This window comes from Spea bombifrons, chromosome 5 (assembly GCF_027358695.1).
Source record: "Spea bombifrons isolate aSpeBom1 chromosome 5, aSpeBom1.2.pri, whole genome shotgun sequence".
Lineage (NCBI taxonomy): Eukaryota > Metazoa > Chordata > Amphibia > Anura > Pelobatidae > Spea > Spea bombifrons.
In genome coordinates this window covers 38,345,314-38,368,630 of record NC_071091.1, presented here as the reverse complement: position 1 = coordinate 38,368,630, position 23,317 = coordinate 38,345,314, and the positions used below count along the sequence as shown (strand labels likewise).

At 39.5% G+C, this 23,317-nt stretch overlaps 28 non-coding genes across 28 annotated transcripts; 7 read left to right on the top strand and 21 right to left on the bottom strand.

The window, feature by feature from the left end:
* Positions 1-704: 704 nt before the first annotated feature.
* Positions 705-791, bottom strand: TRNAR-UCU (transfer RNA arginine (anticodon UCU)). The gene is given in 2 exon segments: positions 705-740; positions 755-791. It is a non-coding gene; the product is annotated as a tRNA-Arg (tRNA).
* Positions 792-1,038: 247 nt separating this feature from the next.
* On the top strand, positions 1,039-1,111 carry TRNAR-UCG (transfer RNA arginine (anticodon UCG)). The gene has a single exon. It is a non-coding gene; the product is annotated as a tRNA-Arg (tRNA).
* Positions 1,112-2,605: 1,494 nt separating this feature from the next.
* On the bottom strand, positions 2,606-2,715 carry TRNAL-CAA (transfer RNA leucine (anticodon CAA)). The gene is made up of 2 exons: positions 2,678-2,715; positions 2,606-2,651 (listed from the first exon to the last, which is right to left on the bottom strand). It is a non-coding gene; the product is annotated as a tRNA-Leu (tRNA).
* Positions 2,716-3,633: 918 nt separating this feature from the next.
* Positions 3,634-3,720, bottom strand: TRNAR-UCU (transfer RNA arginine (anticodon UCU)). Its single transcript is given in 2 exon segments — positions 3,634-3,669; positions 3,684-3,720. It is a non-coding gene; the product is annotated as a tRNA-Arg (tRNA).
* Positions 3,721-3,967: 247 nt separating this feature from the next.
* Positions 3,968-4,040, top strand: TRNAR-UCG (transfer RNA arginine (anticodon UCG)). Its single transcript has one exon. It is a non-coding gene; the product is annotated as a tRNA-Arg (tRNA).
* A 767-nt stretch (positions 4,041-4,807) lies between these two features.
* On the bottom strand, positions 4,808-4,917 carry TRNAL-CAA (transfer RNA leucine (anticodon CAA)). The gene is made up of 2 exons: positions 4,880-4,917; positions 4,808-4,853 (listed from the first exon to the last, which is right to left on the bottom strand). It is a non-coding gene; the product is annotated as a tRNA-Leu (tRNA).
* Positions 4,918-5,833: 916 nt separating this feature from the next.
* TRNAR-UCU (transfer RNA arginine (anticodon UCU)) lies at positions 5,834-5,920 on the bottom strand. Its single transcript is given in 2 exon segments — positions 5,834-5,869; positions 5,884-5,920. It is a non-coding gene; the product is annotated as a tRNA-Arg (tRNA).
* A 247-nt stretch (positions 5,921-6,167) lies between these two features.
* TRNAR-UCG (transfer RNA arginine (anticodon UCG)) lies at positions 6,168-6,240 on the top strand. Its single transcript has one exon. It is a non-coding gene; the product is annotated as a tRNA-Arg (tRNA).
* A 760-nt stretch (positions 6,241-7,000) lies between these two features.
* TRNAL-CAA (transfer RNA leucine (anticodon CAA)) lies at positions 7,001-7,110 on the bottom strand. The gene is made up of 2 exons: positions 7,073-7,110; positions 7,001-7,046 (listed from the first exon to the last, which is right to left on the bottom strand). It is a non-coding gene; the product is annotated as a tRNA-Leu (tRNA).
* Positions 7,111-8,028: 918 nt separating this feature from the next.
* Positions 8,029-8,115, bottom strand: TRNAR-UCU (transfer RNA arginine (anticodon UCU)). The gene is given in 2 exon segments: positions 8,029-8,064; positions 8,079-8,115. It is a non-coding gene; the product is annotated as a tRNA-Arg (tRNA).
* Positions 8,116-9,202: 1,087 nt separating this feature from the next.
* Positions 9,203-9,312, bottom strand: TRNAL-CAA (transfer RNA leucine (anticodon CAA)). Its single transcript has 2 exons — positions 9,275-9,312; positions 9,203-9,248 (listed from the first exon to the last, which is right to left on the bottom strand). It is a non-coding gene; the product is annotated as a tRNA-Leu (tRNA).
* A 931-nt stretch (positions 9,313-10,243) lies between these two features.
* Positions 10,244-10,330, bottom strand: TRNAR-UCU (transfer RNA arginine (anticodon UCU)). The gene is given in 2 exon segments: positions 10,244-10,279; positions 10,294-10,330. It is a non-coding gene; the product is annotated as a tRNA-Arg (tRNA).
* A 965-nt stretch (positions 10,331-11,295) lies between these two features.
* On the bottom strand, positions 11,296-11,405 carry TRNAL-CAA (transfer RNA leucine (anticodon CAA)). The gene is made up of 2 exons: positions 11,368-11,405; positions 11,296-11,341 (listed from the first exon to the last, which is right to left on the bottom strand). It is a non-coding gene; the product is annotated as a tRNA-Leu (tRNA).
* Positions 11,406-12,323: 918 nt separating this feature from the next.
* On the bottom strand, positions 12,324-12,410 carry TRNAR-UCU (transfer RNA arginine (anticodon UCU)). The gene is given in 2 exon segments: positions 12,324-12,359; positions 12,374-12,410. It is a non-coding gene; the product is annotated as a tRNA-Arg (tRNA).
* Positions 12,411-12,657: 247 nt separating this feature from the next.
* TRNAR-UCG (transfer RNA arginine (anticodon UCG)) lies at positions 12,658-12,730 on the top strand. The gene has a single exon. It is a non-coding gene; the product is annotated as a tRNA-Arg (tRNA).
* A 767-nt stretch (positions 12,731-13,497) lies between these two features.
* On the bottom strand, positions 13,498-13,607 carry TRNAL-CAA (transfer RNA leucine (anticodon CAA)). The gene is made up of 2 exons: positions 13,570-13,607; positions 13,498-13,543 (listed from the first exon to the last, which is right to left on the bottom strand). It is a non-coding gene; the product is annotated as a tRNA-Leu (tRNA).
* Positions 13,608-14,538: 931 nt separating this feature from the next.
* TRNAR-UCU (transfer RNA arginine (anticodon UCU)) lies at positions 14,539-14,625 on the bottom strand. Its single transcript is given in 2 exon segments — positions 14,539-14,574; positions 14,589-14,625. It is a non-coding gene; the product is annotated as a tRNA-Arg (tRNA).
* Positions 14,626-15,590: 965 nt separating this feature from the next.
* On the bottom strand, positions 15,591-15,700 carry TRNAL-CAA (transfer RNA leucine (anticodon CAA)). The gene is made up of 2 exons: positions 15,663-15,700; positions 15,591-15,636 (listed from the first exon to the last, which is right to left on the bottom strand). It is a non-coding gene; the product is annotated as a tRNA-Leu (tRNA).
* Positions 15,701-16,618: 918 nt separating this feature from the next.
* On the bottom strand, positions 16,619-16,705 carry TRNAR-UCU (transfer RNA arginine (anticodon UCU)). Its single transcript is given in 2 exon segments — positions 16,619-16,654; positions 16,669-16,705. It is a non-coding gene; the product is annotated as a tRNA-Arg (tRNA).
* A 247-nt stretch (positions 16,706-16,952) lies between these two features.
* Positions 16,953-17,025, top strand: TRNAR-UCG (transfer RNA arginine (anticodon UCG)). Its single transcript has one exon. It is a non-coding gene; the product is annotated as a tRNA-Arg (tRNA).
* Positions 17,026-17,792: 767 nt separating this feature from the next.
* Positions 17,793-17,902, bottom strand: TRNAL-CAA (transfer RNA leucine (anticodon CAA)). The gene is made up of 2 exons: positions 17,865-17,902; positions 17,793-17,838 (listed from the first exon to the last, which is right to left on the bottom strand). It is a non-coding gene; the product is annotated as a tRNA-Leu (tRNA).
* Positions 17,903-18,820: 918 nt separating this feature from the next.
* TRNAR-UCU (transfer RNA arginine (anticodon UCU)) lies at positions 18,821-18,907 on the bottom strand. Its single transcript is given in 2 exon segments — positions 18,821-18,856; positions 18,871-18,907. It is a non-coding gene; the product is annotated as a tRNA-Arg (tRNA).
* A 247-nt stretch (positions 18,908-19,154) lies between these two features.
* On the top strand, positions 19,155-19,227 carry TRNAR-UCG (transfer RNA arginine (anticodon UCG)). The gene has a single exon. It is a non-coding gene; the product is annotated as a tRNA-Arg (tRNA).
* Positions 19,228-19,994: 767 nt separating this feature from the next.
* On the bottom strand, positions 19,995-20,104 carry TRNAL-CAA (transfer RNA leucine (anticodon CAA)). Its single transcript has 2 exons — positions 20,067-20,104; positions 19,995-20,040 (listed from the first exon to the last, which is right to left on the bottom strand). It is a non-coding gene; the product is annotated as a tRNA-Leu (tRNA).
* Positions 20,105-21,022: 918 nt separating this feature from the next.
* On the bottom strand, positions 21,023-21,109 carry TRNAR-UCU (transfer RNA arginine (anticodon UCU)). Its single transcript is given in 2 exon segments — positions 21,023-21,058; positions 21,073-21,109. It is a non-coding gene; the product is annotated as a tRNA-Arg (tRNA).
* Positions 21,110-21,356: 247 nt separating this feature from the next.
* TRNAR-UCG (transfer RNA arginine (anticodon UCG)) lies at positions 21,357-21,429 on the top strand. Its single transcript has one exon. It is a non-coding gene; the product is annotated as a tRNA-Arg (tRNA).
* Positions 21,430-22,189: 760 nt separating this feature from the next.
* TRNAL-CAA (transfer RNA leucine (anticodon CAA)) lies at positions 22,190-22,299 on the bottom strand. Its single transcript has 2 exons — positions 22,262-22,299; positions 22,190-22,235 (listed from the first exon to the last, which is right to left on the bottom strand). It is a non-coding gene; the product is annotated as a tRNA-Leu (tRNA).
* Positions 22,300-23,217: 918 nt separating this feature from the next.
* TRNAR-UCU (transfer RNA arginine (anticodon UCU)) lies at positions 23,218-23,304 on the bottom strand. The gene is given in 2 exon segments: positions 23,218-23,253; positions 23,268-23,304. It is a non-coding gene; the product is annotated as a tRNA-Arg (tRNA).
* Between the last annotated feature and the right edge of the window lie 13 nt (positions 23,305-23,317).

Sequence of the window (23,317 nt, the reverse complement as noted above, 5' to 3'; positions counted from 1 at the left end):
AGGGTTCTTCGACATATTGTGTGTTACCAACACCTTTAATGAAATCAAAGTTGATTGCGATGTACTGTTTCAAACACTTAAAGGCAAACTTTAATTCTTTCTCCAACTATTGTTATGAAGACTTTGGCTTCAAGTGGCTCCATAAGAGTCACAGGGCACCCTTGATTTTCTGTTGTACATTTCCTAATCTTTTTGCCCAAAGAAATCTATGTGATCATCCTTTGTATAATGTGCCACAGGGCCCACTACTGAAACACATTTCACACTAGAGTAAAATCTGTCAATTGTATTACAGACATTTTTCAGAGACAATTTGTGGATATTGCAACCTAAAACTAAACAAGCACATCAAATGCAGTCAACCACTGGAAAAAAAACACGATTCTAGTGGGACTCGAACCCACAACCTTTGAATATTGGCATTATTTTCGCATCAAAATTTTAATCTTACAAACGGAGCGCTAAACTGCTTTCCACACTTGTGTTAAATCGTTCTATTGTTTCAGATTACCATAATTTCTCACAGACAAATTGTGGATATTTGGAATTACAATTTAATCAGTCAATTAAAATCTGTCAGATTAAGATCTGTCAATTGTATTTCAGAAATTTTTCAGAGTGGATATTGCAATTTTTCCATGTGTGGATATTGCAACTTATAACTAAACAAGAACATCAAATGCAGTCAACCACTGGAAGAACCACGACTCTGGTGGGACTTGAACCCACAACCTTTGAACGCCTTGACAAGTGCTAGAAGTCCAATGCGCTATCCATTGCGCCACAGAGCCTACATATGCAAGAAGCAGACGTCATGAAACCACCTATCTGACTCACGCATAATCCTTCGTACATAGATGTTTCAAATGCATTAGTCGTTTCTGTGTCCTACGTTTGTCTGCATGTTCTTAATTAACATCAGTCAGAGGAAGGACAGTGGTCATAAAAAGCATATTGTGGCATGTGAAGTAAAGGAAATATAGTTATGTTTCTCTATGAGAAACGTATCCACACATTCTTTCGCAAACTTTGCATGCAGACCGCGTGGCCTAATGGATAAGGCGTCTGACTTCGGATCAGAAGATTGAGGGTTCGAGTCCCTTCGTGGTCGGAGATGCCGGAGGTTTGGTTTTGTTGTTCTTTAGAGTTCTTCCATATCAATGAATGTCAGGCAAGTGGAAACTAAGATTTCAACAGTTTCTTTCCATGTTACGTGTCACCCAAGATATTTAGTCCCTCTTGGTATGAAAGGCAGACATGTCAAAACTAAGATTTCAAGTGTTGATTGCCATATGATCATAACCCTATCTTGGCCTACAAGGTACCTCTACGGATAGTGCGTTGTTGCGAGATTTGATTAAATCAAAGTTGTCTGCAATTTACTCTTTCAAAAACTTTGAACAAACGTAAATTCTTTTTCCAACTATTGTTATGAAGACTTTGGCTCAAAGCGGCTCCATAAGAGTCACAGGCACCCTTGATTTCCTGTTGTACATTTTCTTATCTCTTTCTGTAAGAAAATATATAGGGCCAATACAAACTTCAAATAATTGGATCACATATAAATGTATGTGCGTCAAAAATAGGCAGAGTCACTTAGATGCAAACAAAGGTAAAACATTTAATACGAACAAAAATAAAAGAAGAATATAAAAAGAAGATAACAAAAATAATACGAAACAAGTCTTACAAAACCTTGGAAAGGAATTTAGTTGATGGCATCTGTCCTATGCATTCCTGAGGATGGAGGGAGGGAGTGTTGGGACAAGAAGAGTCCGTGGATGGCAAGTACATCTCTCCTCTACCTCCCCTCCCATGCCTTTCGTACACCAAGCTTATATATCATTTGAAAATGATGTCAGTCTATTGGTCTTCACCTAATTAGGTGTTCAAACATGTTCACTTAGGTCTTACACGCCCAAACCCTATTTTAGGTGGTCGCTGTACGTATATTGTAATGCCCTTTTAGAGTTACAACTATACCATGCATTAGCAAGCTACTATCCTATCTATAGACTGCATGTTCAGCAAATCCTTCATTCTATATTTAAGGTCAAGGAAACCTTGAAACATATTAATATATCTTAATTATCATTTATTTATGCCTAATAATTACATATCTTTGACTATTGTCTATACTAATAATTATATATCTTTGACTATTGCCTATACTAATAATTATATATGGTCCATTTCTTAATTGAGGTTAGAAAATGTATTAGAATATTTTACACTTTCCCCCAAGAAATCTATGTGACAGCTATTGGAAAGTATCTACACCTGGGTCGTTATTTTCACCTCTTTCGGTATGTCTTCTCTGCGAAGTGCGGAATAAGACTCTTGTGTTTTGTCAAGACCTCGTGGCCTAATGGGTAAGGTGTCTGACTTTGGATGGGAAGTTTGAGGATTTGAGTTGTCTTGAGTTTGCTGGTGGTTTAGATCCCCAGGTTACTGTTCTTTTGAGTCTAGAGATTGTACATTGCTGTCTTATGTTATGAAATCAATGTCTTCTGCAATGTACTCTTTCAACGCTTAAATTCAATCTTGGATTCTTTCTCAAAAAATTGTTGAATTAAACGAAGCTCAAAGCACAAATGAAGATGACTGTCAGAAGTGGGATTTGAACCCACGCCTCCGCATGGAGACCAGAAGACCCTCACAGAGAGAAGATTGCATTCTTGAGTCTGGCACCTTAGACCACTCGGCCATCCTGACAAGCGACAGCTGCTAAGAAAGAAGATATTTTTTTACATGGTTTCAAGGCAAGGGACTAGCTCGTAGGGGACCTTTTGCCATTGCATTGGTTTAAAGTGGCTTCATTAGAGTCACAGGGTAAGCAGACTTGAGATCCTGCATATGAAGGCTAAGATTTCACATGTGTTTTTTGATGTGCCATATGACCACCATACTTATCGCCCTCTGGGCATGCAGGGTTCTTCGACATATTGTGTGTTACCAACACCTTTAATGAAATCAAAGTTGATTGCGATGTACTGTTTCAAACACTTAAAGGCAAACTTTAATTCTTTCTCCAACTATTGTTATGAAGACTTTGGCTCCAAGTGGCTCCATAAGAGTCACAGGGCACCCTTGATTTTCTGTTGTACATTTCCTAATCTTTTTGCCCAAAGAAATCTATGTGATCATCCTTTGTATAATGTGCCACAGGGCCCACTACTGAAACACATTTCACACTAGAGTAAAATCTGTCAATTGTATTACAGACATTTTTCAGAGACAATTTGTGGATATTGCAACCTAAAACTAAACAAGCACATCAAATGCAGTCAACCACTGGAAAAAAAACATGATTCTAGTGGGACTCGAACCCACAACCTTTGAATATTGGCATTATTTTCGCATCAAAATTTTAGTCTTACAAACGGAGCGCTAAACTGCTTTCCACACTTGTGTTAAATCGTTCTATTGTTTCAGATTACCATAATTTCTCACAGACAAATTGTGGATATTTGGAATTACAATTTAATCAGTCAATTAAAATCTGTCAGATTAAGATCTGTCAATTGTATTTCAGAAATTTTTCAGAGTGGATATTGCAATTTTTCCATGTGTGGATATTGCAACTTATAACTAAACAAGAACATCAAATGCAGTCAACCACTGGAAAAACCACGACTCTGGTGGGACTCGAACCCACAACCTTTGAATGCCTTGACAAGTGCTAGAAGTCCAATGCGCTATCCATTGCGCCACAGAGCCTACATATGCAAGACGCAGACGTCATGAAACCACCTATCTGACTCACGCATAATCCTTCGTACATAGATGTTTCAAATGCATTATTCGTTTCTGTGTCCTACGTTTGTCTGCATGTTCTTAATTAACATCAGTCAGAGGAAGGACAGTGGTCATAAAAAGCATATTGTGGCATGTGAAGTAAAGGAAATATAGTTATGTTTCTCTATGAGAAACGTATCCACACATTCTTTCGCAAACTTTGCGTGCAGACCGCGTGGCCTAATGGATAAGGCGTCTGACTTCGGATCAGAAGATTGAGGGTTCGAGTCCCTTCGTGGTCGGAGATGCCGGAGGTTTGGTTTTGTTGTTCTTTAGAGTTCTTCCATATCAATGAATGTCAGGCAAGTGGAAACTAAGATTTCAACAGTTTCTTTCCATGTTACGTGTCACCCAAGATATTTAGTCCCTCTTGGTATGAAAGGCAGACATGTCAAAACTAAGATTTCAAGTGTTGATTGCCATATGATCATAACCCTATCTTGGCCTACAAGGTACCTCTACGGATAGTGCGTTGTTGCGAGATTTGATTAAATCAAAGTTGTCTGCAATTTACTCTTTCAAAAACTTTGAACAAACGTAAATTCTTTTTCCAACTATTGTTATGAAGACTTTGGCTCAAAGCGGCTCCATAAGAGTCACAGGCACCCTTGATTTCCTGTTGTACACTTTCTTATCTCTTTCCCCCAAGAAATCTATGTGACAGCTATTGGAAAGTATCTACACCTGGGTCGTTATTTTCACCTCTTTCGGTATGTCTTCTCTGCGAAGTGCGGAATAAGACTCTTGTGTTTTGTCAAGACCTCGTGGCCTAATGGGTAAGGTGTCTGACTTTGGATGGGAAGATTGAGGATTTGAGTTGTCTTGAGTTTGCTGGTGGTTTAGATCCCCAGGTTACTGTTCTTTTGAGTCTAGAGATTGTACATTGCTGTCTTATGTTATGAAATCAATGTCTTCTGCAATGTACTCTTTCAACGCTTAAATTCAATCTTGGATTCTTTCTCAAAAAATTGTTGAATTAAACGAAGCTCAAAGCACAAAAGAAGATGACTGTCAGAAGTGGGATTTGAACCCACGCCTCCGCATGGAGACCAGAAGACCCTCACAGAGAGAAGATTGCATTCTTGAGTCTGGCGCCTTAGACCACTCGGCCATCCTGACAAGCTACAGCTGCTAAGAAAGAAGATATTTTTTTACATGGTTTCAAGGCAAGGGACTAGCTCGTAGGGGACCTTTTGCCATTGCATTGGTTTAAAGTGGCTTCATTAGAGTCACAGGGTAAGCAGACTTGAGATCCTGCATATGAAGGCTAAGATTTCACATGTGTTTTTTGATGTGCCATATGACCACCATACTTATCGCCCTCTGGGCATGCAGGGTTCTTCGACATATTGTGTGTTACCAACACCTTTAATGAAATCAAAGTTGATTGCGATGTACTGTTTCAAACACTTAAAGGCAAACTTTAATTCTTTCTCCAACTATTGTTATGAAGACTTTGGCTCCAAGTGGCTCCATAAGAGTCACAGGGCACCCTTGATTTTCTGTTGTACATTTCCTAATCTTTTTGCCCAAAGAAATCTATGTGATCATCCTTTGTATAATGTGCCACAGGGCCCACTACTGAAACACATTTCACACTAGAGTAAAATCTGTCAATTGTATTACAGACATTTTTCAGAGACAATTTGTGGATATTGCAACCTAAAACTAAACAAGCACATCAAATGCAGTCAACCACTGGAAAAAAAACACGATTCTAGTGGGACTCGAACCCACAACCTTTGAATATTGGCATTATTTTCGCATCAAAATTTTAATCTTACAAACGGAGCGCTAAACTGCTTTCCACACTTGTGTTAAATCGTTCTATTGTTTCAGATTACCATAATTTCTCAGACAAATTGTGGATTTTTGGAATTACAATTTAATCAGTCAATTAAAATCTGTCAGATTAAGATCTGTCAATTGTATTTCAGAAATTTTTCAGAGTGGATATTGCAATTTTTCCATGTGTGGATATTGCAACTTATAACTAAACAAGAACATCAAATGCAGTCAACCACTGGAAAAACCACGACTCTGGTGGGACTCGAACCCACAACCTTTGAATGCCTTGACAAGTGCTAGAAGTCCAATGCGCTATCCATTGCGCCACAGAGCCTACATATGCAAGACGCAGACGTCATGAAACCACCTATCTGACTCACGCATAATCCTTCGTACATAGATGTTTCAAATGCATTAGTCGTTTCTGTGTCCTACGTTTGTCTGCATGTTCTTAATTAACATCAGTCAGAGGAAGGACAGTGGTCATAAAAAGCATATTGTGGCATGTGAAGTAAAGGAAATATAGTTATGTTTCTCTATGAGAAACGTATCCACACATTCTTTCGCAAACTTTGCATGCAGACCGCGTGGCCTAATGGATAAGGCGTCTGACTTCGGATCAGAAGATTGAGGGTTCGAGTACCTTCGTGGTCGGAGATGCCGGAGTTTTGGTTTTGTTCTTCTTTAGAGTTCTTCCATATCAATGAATGTCAGGCAAGTGGAAACTAAGATTTCAACAGTTTCTTTCCATGTTACGTGTCACCCAAGATATTTAGTCCCTCTTGGTATGAAAGGCAGACATGTCAAAACTAAGATTTCAAGTGTTGATTGCCATATGATCATAACCCTATCTTGGCCTACAAGGTACCTCTACGGATAGTGCGTTGTTGCGAGATTTGATTAAATCAAAGTTGTCTGCAATTTACTCTTTCAAAAACTTTGAACAAACGTAAATTCTTTTTCCAACTATTGTTATGAAGACTTTGGCTCAAAGCGGCTCCATAAGAGTCACAGGCACCCTTGATTTCCTGTTGTACATTTTCTTATCTCTTTCCCCCAAGAAATCTATGTGACAGCTATTGGAAAGTATCTACACCTGGGTCGTTATTTTCACCTCTTTCGGTATGTCTTCTCTGCGAAGTGCGGAATAAGACTCTTGTGTTTTGTCAAGACCTCGTGGCCTAATGGGTAAGGTGTCTGACTTTGGATGGGAAGATTGAGGATTTGAGTTGTCTTGAGTTTGCTGGTGGTTTAGATCCCCAGGTTACTGTTCTTTTGAGTCTAGAGATTGTACATTGCTGTCTTATGTTATGAAATCAATGTCTTCTGCAATGTACTCTTTCAACGCTTAAATTCAATCTTGGATTCTTTCTCAAAAAATTGTTGAATTAAACGAAGCTCAAAAGAAGATGACTGTCAGAAGTGGGATTTGAACCCACGCCTCCGCATGGAGACCAGAAGACCCTCACAGAGAGAAGATTGCATTCTTGAGTCTGGCGCCTTAGACCACTCGGCCATCCTGACAAGCTACAGCTGCTAAGAAAGAAGATATTTTTTTACATGGTTTCAAGGCAAGGGACTAGCTCGTAGGGGACCTTTTGCCATTGCATTGGTTTAAAGTGGCTTCATTAGAGTCACAGGGTAAGCAGACTTGAGATCCTGCATATGAAGGCTAAGATTTCACATGTGTTTTTTGATGTGCCATATGACCACCATACTTATCGCCCTCTGGGCATGCAGGGTTCTTCGACATATTGTGTGTTACCAACACCTTTAATGAAATCAAAGTTGATTGCGATGTACTGTTTCAAACACTTAAAGGCAAACTTTAATTCTTTCTCCAACTATTGTTATGAAGACTTTGGCTCCAAGTGGCTCCATAAGAGTCACAGGGCACCCTTGATTTTCTGTTGTACATTTCCTAATCTTTTTGCCCAAAGAAATCTATGTGATCATCCTTTGTATAATGTGCCACAGGGCCCACTACTGAAACACATTTCACACTAGAGTAAAATCTGTCAATTGTATTACAGACATTTTTCAGAGACAATTTGTGGATATTGCAACCTAAAACTAAACAAGCACATCAAATGCAGTCAACCACTGGAAAAAAAACACGATTCTAGTGGGACTCGAACCCACAACCTTTGAATATTGGCATTATTTTCGCATCAAAATTTTAATCTTACAAACGGAGCGCTAAACTGCTTTCCACACTTGTGTTAAATCGTTCTATTGTTTCAGATTACCATAATTTCTCACAGACAAATTGTGGATATTTGGAATTACAATTTAATCAGTCAATTAAAATCTGTCAGATTAAGATCTGTCAATTGTATTTCAGAAATTTTTCAGAGTGGATATTGCAATTTTTCCATGTGTGGATATTGCAACTTATAACTAAACAAGAACATCAAATGCAGTCAACCACTGGAAAAACCACGACTCTGGTGGGACTCGAACCCACAACCTTTGAATGCCTTGACAAGTGCTAGAAGTCCAATGCGCTATCCATTGCGCCACAGAGCCTACATATGCAAGAAGCAGACGTCATGAAACCACCTATCTGACTCACGCATAATCCTTCGTACATAGATGTTTCAAATGCATTAGTCGTTTCTGTGTCCTACGTTTGTCTGCATGTTCTTAATTAACATCAGTCAGAGGAAGGACAGTGGTCATAAAAAGCATATTGTGGCATGTGAAGTAAAGGAAATATAGTTATGTTTCTCTATGAGAAACGTATCCACACATTCTTTCGCAAGCTTTGCATGCAGACTGCGTGGCCTAATGGATGAGGCGTCTGACTTCGGATCAGAAGCTTGAGGGTTCGAGTCCCTTTGTGGTCGGAGATGCCGGAGGTTTGGTTTTGTTGTTCTTTAGAGTTCTTCCATATCAATGAATGTCAGGCAAGTGGAAACTAAGATTTCAACAGTTTCTTTCCATGTTACGTGTCACCCAAGATATTTAGTCCCTCTTGGTATGAAAGGCAGACATGTCAAAACTAAGATTTCAAGTGTTGATTGCCATATGATCATAACCCTATCTTGGCCTACAAGGTACCTCTACGGATAGTGCGTTGTTGCGAGATTTGATTAAATCAAAGTTGTCTGCAATTTACTCTTTCAAAAACTTTGAACAAACGTAAATTCTTTTTCCAACTATTGTTATGAAGACTTTGGCTCAAAGCGGCTCCATAAGAGTCACAGGCACCCTTGATTTCCTGTTGTACACTTTCTTATCTCTTTCCCCCAAGAAATCTATGTGACAGCTAATGGAAAGTATCTACACCTGGGTCGTTATTTTCACCTCTTTCGGTATGTCTTCTCTGCGTAGTGCGGAATAAGACTCTTGTGTTTTGTCAAGACCTCGTGGCCTAATGGGTAAGGTGTCTGACTTTGGATGGGAAGATTGAGGATTTGAGTTGTCTTGAGGTTGCTGGTGGTTTAGATCCCCAGGTTACTGTTCTTTTGAGTCTAGAGATTGTACATTGCTGTCTTATGTTATGAAATCAATGTCTTCTGCAATGTACTCTTTCAACGCTTAAATTCAATCTTGGATTCTTTCTCAAAAAATTGTTGAATTAAACGAAGCTCAAAGCACAAAAGAAGATGACTGTCAGAAGTGGGATTTGAACCCACGCCTCCGCATGGAGACCAGAAGACCCTCACAGAGAGAAGATTGCATTCTTGAGTCTGGCGCCTTAGACCACTCGGCCATCCTGACAAGCTACAGCTGCTAAGAAAGAAGATATTTTTTTACATGGTTTCAAGGCAAGGGACTAGCTCGTAGGGGACCTTTTGCCATTGCATTGGTTTAAAGTGGCTTCATTAGAGTCACAGGGTAAGCAGACTTGAGATCCTGCATATGAAGGCTAAGATTTCACATGTGTTTTTTGATAGGCCATAGGACCACCATACTTATCGCCCTCTGGGCATGCAGGGTTCTTCGACGTATTGTGTGTTACCAACACCTTTAATGAAATCAAAGTTGATTGCGATGTACTGTTTCAAACACTTAAAGGCAAACTTTAATTCTTTCTCCAACTATTGTTATGAAGACTTTGGCTCCAAGTGGCTCCATAAGAGTCACAGGGCACCCTTGATTTTCTGTTGTACATTTCCTAATCTTTTTGCCCAAAGAAATCTATGTGATCATCCTTTGTATAATGTGCCACAGGGCCCACTACTGAAACACATTTCACACTAGAGTAAAATCTGTCAATTGTATTACAGACATTTTTCAGAGACAATTTGTGGATATTGCAACCTAAAACTAAACAAGCACATCAAATGCAGTCAACCACTGGAAAAAAAACACGATTCTAGTGGGACTCGAACCCACAACCTTTGAATATTGGCATTATTTTCGCATCAAAATTTTAATCTTACAAACGGAGCGCTAAACTGCTTTCCACACTTGTGTTAAATCGTTCTATTGTTTCAGATTACCATAATTTCTCAGACAAATTGTGGATTTTTGAAATTACAATTTAATCAGTCAATTAAAATCTGTCAGATTAAGATCTGTCAGATTAAGATCTGTCAATTGTATTTCAGAAATTTTTCAGAGTGGATATTGCAATTTTTCCATGTGTGGATATTGCAACTTATAACTAAACAAGAACATCAAATGCAGTCAACCACTGGAAAAACCACAACTCTGGTGGGACTCGAACCCACAACCTTTGAATGCCTTGACAAGTGCTAGAAGTCCAATGCGCTATCCATTGCGCCACAGAGCCTACATATGCAAAAAGCAGACGTCATGAAACCACCTATCTGACTCAAGCATAATCCTTCGTACATAGATGTTTCAAATGCATTAGTCGTTTCTGTCGCAAACTTTCTTTCGCAAACTTTGCATGCAGACTGCGTGGCCTAATGGATGAGGCGTCTGACTTCGGATCAGAAGCTTGAGGGTTCGAGTCCCTTTGTGGTCGGAGATGCCGGAGGTTTGGTTTTGTTGTTCTTTAGAGTTCTTCCATATCAATGAATGTCAGGCAAGTGGAAACTAAGATTTCAACAGTTTCTTTCCATGTTACGTGTCACCCAAGATATTTAGTCCCTCTTGGTATGAAAGGCAGACATGTCAAAACTAAGATTTCAAGTGTTGATTGCCATATGATCATAACCCTATCTTGGCCTACAAGGTACCTCTACGGATAGTGCGTTGTTGCGAGATTTGATTAAATCAAAGTTGTCTGCAATTTACTCTTTCAAAAACTTTGAACAAACGTAAATTCTTTTTCCAACTATTGTTATGAAGACTTTGGCTCAAAGCGGCTCCATAAGAGTCACAGGCACCCTTGATTTCCTGTTGTACACTTTCTTATCTCTTTCCCCCAAGAAATCTATGTGACAGCTAATGGAAAGTATCTACACCTGGGTCGTTATTTTCACCTCTTTCGGTATGTCTTCTCTGCGTAGTGCGGAATAAGACTCTTGTGTTTTGTCAAGACCTCGTGGCCTAATGGGTAAGGTGTCTGACTTTGGATGGGAAGATTGAGGATTTGAGTTGTCTTGAGGTTGCTGGTGGTTTAGATCCCCAGGTTACTGTTCTTTTGAGTCTAGAGATTGTACATTGCTGTCTTATGTTATGAAATCAATGTCTTCTGCAATGTACTCTTTCAACGCTTAAATTCAATCTTGGATTCTTTCTCAAAAAATTGTTGAATTAAACGAAGCTCAAAGCACAAAAGAAGATGACTGTCAGAAGTGGGATTTGAACCCACGCCTCCGCATGGAGACCAGAAGACCCTCACAGAGAGAAGATTGCATTCTTGAGTCTGGCGCCTTAGACCACTCGGCCATCCTGACAAGCTACAGCTGCTAAGAAAGAAGATATTTTTTTACATGGTTTCAAGGCAAGGGACTAGCTCGTAGGGGACCTTTTGCCATTGCATTGGTTTAAAGTGGCTTCATTAGAGTCACAGGGTAAGCAGACTTGAGATCCTGCATATGAAGGCTAAGATTTCACATGTGTTTTTTGATAGGCCATAGGACCACCATACTTATCGCCCTCTGGGCATGCAGGGTTCTTCGACGTATTGTGTGTTACCAACACCTTTAATAAAATCAAAGTTGATTGCGATGTACTGTTTCAAACACTTAAAGGCAAACTTTAATTCTTTCTCCAACTATTGTTATGAAGACTTTGGCTCCAAGTGGCTCCATAAGAGTCACAGGGCACCCTTGATTTTCTGTTGTACATTTCCTAATCTTTTTGCCCAAAGAAATCTATGTGATCATCCTTTGTATAATGTGCCACAGGGCCCACTACTGAAACACATTTCACACTAGAGTAAAATCTGTCAATTGTATTACAGACATTTTTCAGAGACAATTTGTGGATATTGCAACCTAAAACTAAACAAGCACATCAAATGCAGTCAACCACTGGAAAAAAAACACGATTCTAGTGGGACTCGAACCCACAACCTTTGAATATTGGCATTATTTTCGCATCAAAATTTTAATCTTACAAACGGAGCGCTAAACTGCTTTCCACACTTGTGTTAAATCGTTCTATTGTTTCAGATTACCATAATTTCTCACAGACAAATTGTGGATATTTGGAATTACAATTTAATCAGTCAATTAAAATCTGTCAGATTAAGATCTGTCAATTGTATTTCAGAAATTTTTCAGAGTGGATATTGCAATTTTTCCATGTGTGGATATTGCAACTTATAACTAAACAAGTACATCAAATGCAGTCAACCACTGGAAAAACCACGACTCTGGTGGGACTCGAACCCACAACCTTTGAATGCCTTGACAAGTGCTAGAAGTCCAATGCGCTATCCATTGCGCCACAGAGCCTACATATGCAAGAAGCAGACATCATGAAGCCACCTATCTGACTCACGCATAATCCTTCGTACATAGATGTTTCAAATGCATTAGTCGTTTCTGTGTCCTACGTTTGTCTGCATGTTCTTAATTAACATCAGTCAGAGGAAGGACAGTGGTCATAAAAAGCATATTGTGGCATGTGAAGTAAAGGAAATATAGTTATGTTTCTCTATGAGAAACGTATCCACACATTCTTTCGCAAACTTTGCATGCAGACCGCGTGGCCTAATGGATAAGGCGTCTGACTTCGGATCAGAAGATTGAGGGTTCGAGTCCCTTCGTGGTCGGAGATGCCGGAGGTTTGGTTTTGTTGTTCTTTAGAGTTCTTCCATATCAATGAATGTCAGGCAAGTGGAAACTAAGATTTCAACAGTTTCTTTCCATGTTACGTGTCACCCAAGATATTTAGTCCCTCTTGGTATGAAAGGCAGACATGTCAAAACTAAGATTTCAAGTGTTGATTGCCATATGATCATAACCCTATCTTGGCCTACAAGGTACCTCTACGGATAGTGCGTTGTTGCGAGATTTGATTAAATCAAAGTTGTCTGCAATTTACTCTTTCAAAAACTTTGAACAAACGTAAATTCTTTTTCCAACTATTGTTATGAAGACTTTGGCTCAAAGCGGCTCCATAAGAGTCACAGGCACCCTTGATTTCCTGTTGTACATTTTCTTATCTCTTTCCCCCAAGAAATCTATGTGACAGCTATTGGAAAGTATCTATACCTGGGTCGTTATTTTCACCTCTTTCGGTATGTCTTCTCTGCGTAGTGCGGAATAAGACTCTTGTGTTTTGTCAAGACCTCGTGGCCTAATGGGTAAGGTGTCTGACTTTGGATGGGAAGATTGAGGATTTGAGTTGTCTTGAGGTTGCTGGTGGTTTAGATCCCCAGGTTACTGTTCTTTTGAGTCTAGAGATTGTACATTGCTGTCTTATGTTATGAAATCAATGTCTTCTGCAATGTACTCTTTCAACGCTTAAATTCAATCTTGGATTCTTTCTCAAAAAATTGTTGAATTAAACGAAGCTCAAAGCACAAAAGAAGATGACTGTCAGAAGTGGGATTTGAACCCACGCCTCCGCATGGAGACCAGAAGACCCTCACAGAGAGAAGATTGCATTCTTGAGTCTGGCGCCTTAGACCACTCGGCCATCCTGACAAGCTACAGCTGCTAAGAAAGAAGATATTTTTTTACATGGTTTCAAGGCAAGGGACTAGCTCGTAGGGGACCTTTTGCCATTGCATTGGTTTAAAGTGGCTTCATTAGAGTCACAGGGTAAGCAGACTTGAGATCCTGCATATGAAGGCTAAGATTTCACATGTGTTTTTTGATAGGCCATAGGACCACCATACTTATCGCCCTCTGGGCATGCAGGGTTCTTCAACGTATTGTGTGTTACCAACACCTTTAATGAAATCAAAGTTGATTGCGATGTACTGTTTCAAACACTTAAAGGCAAACTTTAATTCTTTCTCCAACTATTGTTATGAAGACTTTGGCTCCAAGTGGCTCCATAAGAGTCACAGGGCACCCTTGATTTTCTGTTGTACATTTCCTAATCTTTTTGCCCAAAGAAATCTATGTGATCATCCTTTGTATAATGTGCCACAGGGCCCACTACTGAAACACATTTCACACTAGAGTAAAATCTGTCAATTGTATTACAGACATTTTTCAGAGACAATTTGTGGATATTGCAACCTAAAACTAAACAAGCACATCAAATGCAGTCAACCACTGGAAAAAAAACACGATTCTAGTGGGACTCGAACCCACAACCTTTGAATATTGGCATTATTTTCGCATCAAAATTTTAATCTTACAAACGGAGCGCTAAACTGCTTTCCACACTTGTGTTAAATCGTTCTATTGTTTCAGATTACCATAATTTCTCAGACAAATTGTGGATTTTTGAAATTACAATTTAATCAGTCAATTAAAATCTGTCAGATTAAGATCTGTCAGATTAAGATCTGTCAATTGTATTTCAGAAATTTTTCAGAGTGGATATTGCAATTTTTCCATGTGTGGATATTGCAACTTATAACTAAACAAGAACATCAAATGCAGTCAACCACTGGAAAAACCACAACTCTGGTGGGACTCGAACCCACAACCTTTGAATGCCTTGACAAGTGCTAGAAGTCCAATGCGCTATCCATTGCGCCACAGAGCCTACATATGCAAAAAGCAGACGTCATGAAACCACCTATCTGACTCAAGCATAATCCTTCGTACATAGATGTTTCAAATGCATTAGTCGTTTCTGTCGCAAACTTTCTTTCGCAAACTTTGCATGCAGACTGCGTGGCCTAATGGATGAGGCGTCTGACTTCGGATCAGAAGCTTGAGGGTTCGAGTCCCTTTGTGGTCGGAGATGCCGGAGGTTTGGTTTTGTTGTTCTTTAGAGTTCTTCCATATCAATGAATGTCAGGCAAGTGGAAACTAAGATTTCAACAGTTTCTTTCCATGTTACGTGTCACCCAAGATATTTAGTCCCTCTTGGTATGAAAGGCAGACATGTCAAAACTAAGATTTCAAGTGTTGATTGCCATATGATCATAACCCTATCTTGGCCTACAAGGTACCTCTACGGATAGTGCGTTGTTGCGAGATTTGATTAAATCAAAGTTGTCTGCAATTTACTCTTTCAAAAACTTTGAACAAACGTAAATTCTTTTTCCAACTATTGTTATGAAGACTTTGGCTCAAAGCGGCTCCATAAGAGTCACAGGCACCCTTGATTTCCTGTTGTACACTTTCTTATCTCTTTCCCCCAAGAAATCTATGTGACAGCTAATGGAAAGTATCTACACCTGGGTCGTTATTTTCACCTCTTTCGGTATGTCTTCTCTGCGTAGTGCGGAATAAGACTCTTGTGTTTTGTCAAGACCTCGTGGCCTAATGGGTAAGGTGTCTGACTTTGGATGGGAAGATTGAGGATTTGAGTTGTCTTGAGGTTGCTGGTGGTTTAGATCCCCAGGTTACTGTTCTTTTGAGTCTAGAGATTGTACATTGCTGTCTTATGTTATGAAATCAATGTCTTCTGCAATGTACTCTTTCAACGCTTAAATTCAATCTTGGATTCTTTCTCAAAAAATTGTTGAATTAAACGAAGCTCAAAGCACAAAAGAAGATGACTGTCAGAAGTGGGATTTGAACCCACGCCTCCGCATGGAGACCAGAAGACCCTCACAGAGAGAAGATTGCATTCTTGAGTCTGGCGCCTTAGACCACTCGGCCATCCTGACAAGCTACAGCTGCTAAGAAAGAAGATATTTTTTTACATGGTTTCAAGGCAAGGGACTAGCTCGTAGGGGACCTTTTGCCATTGCATTGGTTTAAAGTGGCTTCATTAGAGTCACAGGGTAAGCAGACTTGAGATCCTGCATATGAAGGCTAAGATTTCACATGTGTTTTTTGATAGGCCATAGGACCACCATACTTATCGCCCTCTGGGCATGCAGGGTTCTTCGACGTATTGTGTGTTACCAACACCTTTAATAAAATCAAAGTTGATTGCGATGTACTGTTTCAAACACTTAAAGGCAAACTTTAATTCTTTCTCCAACTATTGTTATGAAGACTTTGGCTCCAAGTGGCTCCATAAGAGTCACAGGGCACCCTTGATTTTCTGTTGTACATTTCCTAATCTTTTTGCCCAAAGAAATCTATGTGATCATCCTTTGTATAATGTGCCACAGGGCCCACTACTGAAACACATTTCACACTAGAGTAAAATCTGTCAATTGTATTACAGACATTTTTCAGAGACAATTTGTGGATATTGCAACCTAAAACTAAACAAGCACATCAAATGCAGTCAACCACTGGAAAAAAAACACGATTCTAGTGGGACTCGAACCCACAACCTTTGAATATTGGCATTATTTTCGCATCAAAATTTTAATCTTACAAACGGAGCGCTAAACTGCTTTCCACACTTGTGTTAAATCGTTCTATTGTTTCAGATTACCATAATTTCTCACAGACAAATTGTGGATATTTGGAATTACAATTTAATCAGTCAATTAAAATCTGTCAGATTAAGATCTGTCAATTGTATTTCAGAAATTTTTCAGAGTGGATATTGCAATTTTTCCATGTGTGGATATTGCAACTTATAACTAAACAAGAACATCAAATGCAGTCAACCACTGGAAAAACCACGACTCTGGTGGGACTCGAACCCACAACCTTTGAATGCCTTGACAAGTGCTAGAAGTCCAATGCGCTATCCATTGCGCCACAGAGCCTACATATGCAAGAAGCAGACATCATGAAGCCACCTATCTGACTCACGCATAATCCTTCGTACATAGATGTTTCAAATGCATTAGTCGTTTCTGTGTCCTACGTTTGTCTGCATGTTCTTAATTAACATCAGTCAGAGGAAGGACAGTGGTCATAAAAAGCATATTGTGGCATGTGAAGTAAAGGAAATATAGTTATGTTTCTCTATGAGAAACGTATCCACACATTCTTTCGCAAACTTTGCATGCAGACCGCGTGGCCTAATGGATAAGGCGTCTGACTTCGGATCAGAAGATTGAGGGTTCGAGTCCCTTCGTGGTCGGAGATGCCGGAGGTTTGGTTTTGTTGTTCTTTAGAGTTCTTCCATATCAATGAATGTCAGGCAAGTGGAAACTAAGATTTCAACAGTTTCTTTCCATGTTACGTGTCACCCAAGATATTTAGTCCCTCTTGGTATGAAAGGCAGACATGTCAAAACTAAGATTTCAAGTGTTGATTGCCATATGATCATAACCCTATCTTGGCCTACAAGGTACCTCTACGGATAGTGCGTTGTTGCGAGATTTGATTAAATCAAAGTTGTCTGCAATTTACTCTTTCAAAAACTTTGAACAAACGTAAATTCTTTTTCCAACTATTGTTATGAAGACTTTGGCTCAAAGCGGCTCCATAAGAGTCACAGGCACCCTTGATTTCCTGTTGTACACTTTCTTATCTCTTTCCCCCAAGAAATCTATGTGACAGCTATTGGAAAGTATCTACACCTGGGTCGTTATTTTCACCTCTTTCGGTATGTCTTCTCTGCGAAGTGCGGAATAAGACTCTTGTGTTTTGTCAAGACCTCGTGGCCTAATGGGTAAGGTGTCTGACTTTGGATGGGAAGATTGAGGATTTGAGTTGTCTTGAGTTTGCTGGTGGTTTAGATCCCCAGGTTACTGTTCTTTTGAGTCTAGAGATTGTACATTGCTGTCTTATGTTATGAAATCAATGTCTTCTGCAATGTACTCTTTCAACGCTTAAATTCAATCTTGGATTCTTTCTCAAAAAATTGTTGAATTAAACGAAGCTCAAAGCACAAAAGAAGATGACTGTCAGAAGTGGGATTTGAACCCACGCCTCCGCATGGAGACCAGAAGACCCTCACAGAGAGAAGATTGCATTCTTGAGTCTGGCGCCTTAGACCACTCGGCCATCCTGACAAGCTACAGCTGCTAAGAAAGAAGATATTTTTTTACATGGTTTCAAGGCAAGGGACTAGCTCGTAGGGGACCTTTTGCCATTGCATTGGTTTAAAGTGGCTTCATTAGAGTCACAGGGTAAGCAGACTTGAGATCCTGCATATGAAGGCTAAGATTTCACATGTGTTTTTTGATGTGCCATATGACCACCATACTTATCGCCCTCTGGGCATGCAGGGTTCTTCGACATATTGTGTGTTACCAACACCTTTAATGAAATCAAAGTTGATTGCGATGTACTGTTTCAAACACTTAAAGGCAAACTTTAAGTCTTTCTCCAACTATTGTTATGAAGACTTTGGCTCCAAGTGGCTCCATAAGAGTCACAGGGCACCCTTGATTTTCTGTTGTACATTTCCTAATCTTTTTGCCCAAAGAAATCTATGTGATCATCCTTTGTATAATGTGCCACAGGGCCCACTACTGAAACACATTTCACACTAGAGTAAAATCTGTCAATTGTATTACAGACATTTTTCAGAGACAATTTGTGGATATTGCAACCTAAAACTAAACAAGCACATCAAATGCAGTCAACCACTGGAAAAAAAACACGATTCTAGTGGGACTCGAACCCACAACCTTTGAATATTGGCATTATTTTCGCATCAAAATTTTAATCTTACAAACGGAGCGCTAAACTGCTTTCCACACTTGTGTTAAATCGTTCTATTGTTTCAGATTACCATAATTTCTCACAGACAAATTGTGGATATTTGGAATTACAATTTAATCAGTCAATTAAAATCTGTCAGATTAAGATCTGTCAATTGTATTTCAGAAATTTTTCAGAGTGGGTATTGCAATTTTTCCATGTGTGGATATTGCAGCTTATAACTAAACAAGAACATCAAATGCAGTCAACCACTGGAAAAACCATGACTCTGGTGGGACTCGAACCCACAACCTTTGAATGCCTTGACAAGTGCTAGAAGTCCAACGCGCTATCCATTGCGCCACAGAGCCTACATATGCAAGACGCAGACGTCATGAAACCACCTATCTGACTCACGCATAATCCTTCGTACATAGATGTTTCAAATGCATTAGTCGTTTCTGTGTCCTACGTTTGTCTGCATGTTCTTAATTAACATCAGTCAGAGGAAGGACAGTGGTCATAAAAAGCATATTGTGGCATGTGAAGTAAAGGAAATATAGTTATGTTTCTCTATGAGAAACGTATCCACACATTCTTTCACAAACTTTGCATGCAGACCGCGTGGCCTAATGGATAAGGCGTCTGACTTCGGATCAGAAGATTGAGGGTTCGAGTCCCTTCGTGGTCGGAGATGCCGGAGGTTTGGTTTTGTTGTTCTTTAGAGTTCTTCCATATCAATGAATGTCAGGCAAGTGGAAACTAAGATTTCAACAGTTTCTTTCCATGTTACGTGTCACCCAAGATATTTAGTCCCTCTTGGTATGAAAGGCAGACATGTCAAAACTAAGATTTCAAGTGTTGATTGCCATATGATCATAACCCTATCTTGGCCTACAAGGTACCTCTACGGATAGTGCGTTGTTGCGAGATTTGATTAAATCAAAGTTGTCTGCAATTTACTCTTTCAAAAACTTTGAACAAACGTAAATTCTTTTTCCAACTATTGTTATGAAGACTTTGGCTCAAAGCGGCTCCATAAGAGTCACAGGCACCCTTGATTTCCTGTTGTACACTTTCTTATCTCTTTCCCCCAAGAAATCTATGTGACAGCTATTGGAAAGTATCTACACCTGGGTCGTTATTTTCACCTCTTTCGGTATGTCTTCTCTGCGAAGTGCGGAATAAGACTCTTGTGTTTTGTCAAGACCTCGTGGCCTAATGGGTAAGGTGTCTGACTTTGGATGGGAAGATTGAGGATTTGAGTTGTCTTGAGTTTGCTGGTGGTTTAGATCCCCAGGTTACTGTTCTTTTGAGTCTAGAGATTGTACATTGCTGTCTTATGTTATGAAATCAATGTCTTCTGCAATGTACTCTTTCAACGCTTAAATTCAATCTTGGATTCTTTCTCAAAAAATTGTTGAATTAAACGAAGCTCAAAGCACAAAAGAAGATGACTGTCAGAAGTGGGATTTGAACCCACGCCTCCGCATGGAGACCAGAAGACCCTCACAGAGAGAAGATTGCATTCTTGAGTCTGGCGCCTTAGACCACTCGGCCATCCTGACAAGCTACAGCTGCTAAGAAAGAAGATATTTTTTTACATGGTTTCAAGGCAAGGGACTAGCTCGTAGGGGACCTTTTGCCATTGCATTGGTTTAAAGTGGCTTCATTAGAGTCACAGGGTAAGCAGACTTGAGATCCTGCATATGAAGGCTAAGATTTCACATGTGTTTTTTGATGTGCCATATGACCACCATACTTATCGCCCTCTGGGCATGCAGGGTTCTTCGACATATTGTGTGTTACCAACACCTTTAATGAAATCAAAGTTGATTGCGATGTACTGTTTCAAACACTTAAAGGCAAACTTTAAGTCTTTCTCCAACTATTGTTATGAAGACTTTGGCTCCAAGTGGCTCCATAAGAGTCACAGGGCACCCTTGTTTTTCTGTTGTACATTTCCTAATCTTTTTGCCCAAAGAAATCTATGTGATCATCCTTTGTATAATGTGCCACAGGGCCCACTACTGAAACACATTTCACACTAGAGTAAAATCTGTCAATTGTATTACAGACATTTTTCAGAGACAATTTGTGGATATTGCAACCTAAAACTAAACAAGCACATCAAATGCAGTCAACCACTGGAAAAAAAACACGATTCTAGTGGGACTCGAACCCACAACCTTTGAATATTGGCATTATTTTCGCATCAAAATTTTAATCTTACAAACGGAGCGCTAAACTGCTTTCCACACTTGTGTTAAATCGTTCTATTGTTTCAGATTACCATAATTTCTCACAGACAAATTGTGGATATTTGGAATTACAATTTAATCAGTCAATTAAAATCTGTCAGATTAAGATCTGTCAATTGTATTTCAGAAATTTTTCAGAGTGGATATTGCAATTTTTCCATGTGTGGATATTGCAACTTATAACTAAACAAGAACATCAAATGCAGTCAACCACTGGAAAAACCATGACTCTGGTGGGACTCGAACCCACAACCTTTGAATGCCTTGACAAGTGCTAGAAGTCCAATGCGCTATCCATTGCGCCACAGAGCCTACATATGCAAGACGCAGACGTCATGAAACCACCTATCTGACTCACGCATAATCCTTCGTACATAGATGTTTCAAATGCATTAGTCGTTTCTGTGTCCTACGTTTGTCTGCATGTTCTTAATTAACATCAGTCAGAGGAAGGACAGTGGTCATAAAAAGCATATTGTGGCATGTGAAGTAAAGGAAATATAGTTATGTTTCTCTATGAGAAACGTATCCACACATTCTTTCGCAAACTTTGCATGCAGACCGCGTGGCCTAATGGATAAGGCGTCTGACTTCGGATCAGAAGATTGAGGGTTCGAGTCCCTTCGTGGTCGGAGATGCCGGAGGTTTGGTTTTGTTGTTCTTTAGAGTTCTTCCATATCAATGAATGTCAGGCAAGTGGAAACTAAGATTTCAACAGTTTCTTTCCATGTTACGTGTCACCCAAGATATTTAGTCCCTCTTGGTATGAAAGGCAGACATGTCAAAACTAAGATTTCAAGTGTTGATTGCCATATGATCATAACCCTATCTTGGCCTACAAGGTACCTCTACGGATAGTGCGTTGTTGCGAGATTTGATTAAATCAAAGTTGTCTGCAATTTACTCTTTCAAAAACTTTGAACAAACGTAAATTCTTTTTCCAACTATTGTTATGAAGACTTTGGCTCAAAGCGGCTCCATAAGAGTCACAGGCACCCTTGATTTCCTGTTGTACATTTTCTTATCTCTTTCCCCCAAGAAATCTATGTGACAGCTATTGGAAAGTATCTATACCTGGGTCGTTATTTTCACCTCTTTCGGTATGTCTTCTCTGCGAAGTGCGGAATAAGACTCTTGTGTTTTGTCAAGACCTCGTGGCCTAATGGGTAAGGTGTCTGACTTTGGATGGGAAGATTGAGGATTTGAGTTGTCTTGAGTTTGCTGGTGGTTTAGATCCCCAGGTTACTGTTCTTTTGAGTCTAGAGATTGTACATTGCTGTCTTATGTTATGAAATCAATGTCTTCTGCAATGTACTCTTTCAACGCTTAAATTCAATCTTGGATTCTTTCTCAAAAAATTGTTGAATTAAACGAAGCTCAAAAGAAGATGACTGTCAGAAGTGGGATTTGAACCCACGCCTCCGCATGGAGACCAGAAGACCCTCACAGAGAGAAGATTGCATTCTTGAGTCTGGCGCCTTAGACCACTCGGCCATCCTGACAAGCTACAGCTGCTAAGAAAGAAGATATGTTTTTACATGGTTTCAAGGCAAGGGACTAGCTCGTAGGGGACCTTTTGCCATTGCATTGGTTTAAAGTGGCTTCATTAGAGTCACAGGGTAAGCAGACTTGAGATCCTGCATATGAAGGCTAAGATTTCACATGTGTTTTTTGATGTGCCATATGACCACCATACTTATCGCCCTCTGGGCATGCAGGGTTCTTCGACATATTGTGTGTTACCAACACCTTTAATGAAATCAAAGTTGATTGCGATGTACTGTTTCAAACACTTAAAGGCAAACTTTAATTCTTTCTCCAACTATTGTTATGAAGACTTTGGCTCCAAGTGGCTCCATAAGAGTCACAGGGCACCCTTGATTTTCTGTTGTACATTTCCTAATCTTTTTGCCCAAAGAAATCTATGTGATCATCCTTTGTATAATGTGCCACAGGGCCCACTACTGAAACACATTTCACACTAGAGTAAAATCTGTCAATTGTATTACAGACATTTTTCAGAGACAATTTGTGGATATTGCAACCTAAAACTAAACAAGCACATCAAATGCAGTCAACCACTGGAAAAAAAACACGATTCTAGTGGGACTCGAACCCACAACCTTTGAATATTGGCATTATTTTCGCATCAAAATTTTAATCTTACAAACGGAGCGCTAAACTGCTTTCCACACTTGTGTTAAATCGTTCTATTGTTTCAGATTACCATAATTTCTCACAGACAAATTGTGGATATTTGGAATTACAATTTAATCAGTCAATTAAAATCTGTCAGATTAAGATCTGTCAATTGTATTTCAGAAATTTTTCAGAGTGGATATTGCAATTTTTCCATGTGTGGATATTGCAACTTATAACTAAACAAGAACATCAAATGCAGTCAACCACTGGAAAAACCACGACTCTGGTGGGACTCGAACCCACAACCTTTGAATGCCTTGACAAGTGCTAGAAGTCCAATGCGCTATCCATTGCGCCACAGAGCCTACATATGCAAGA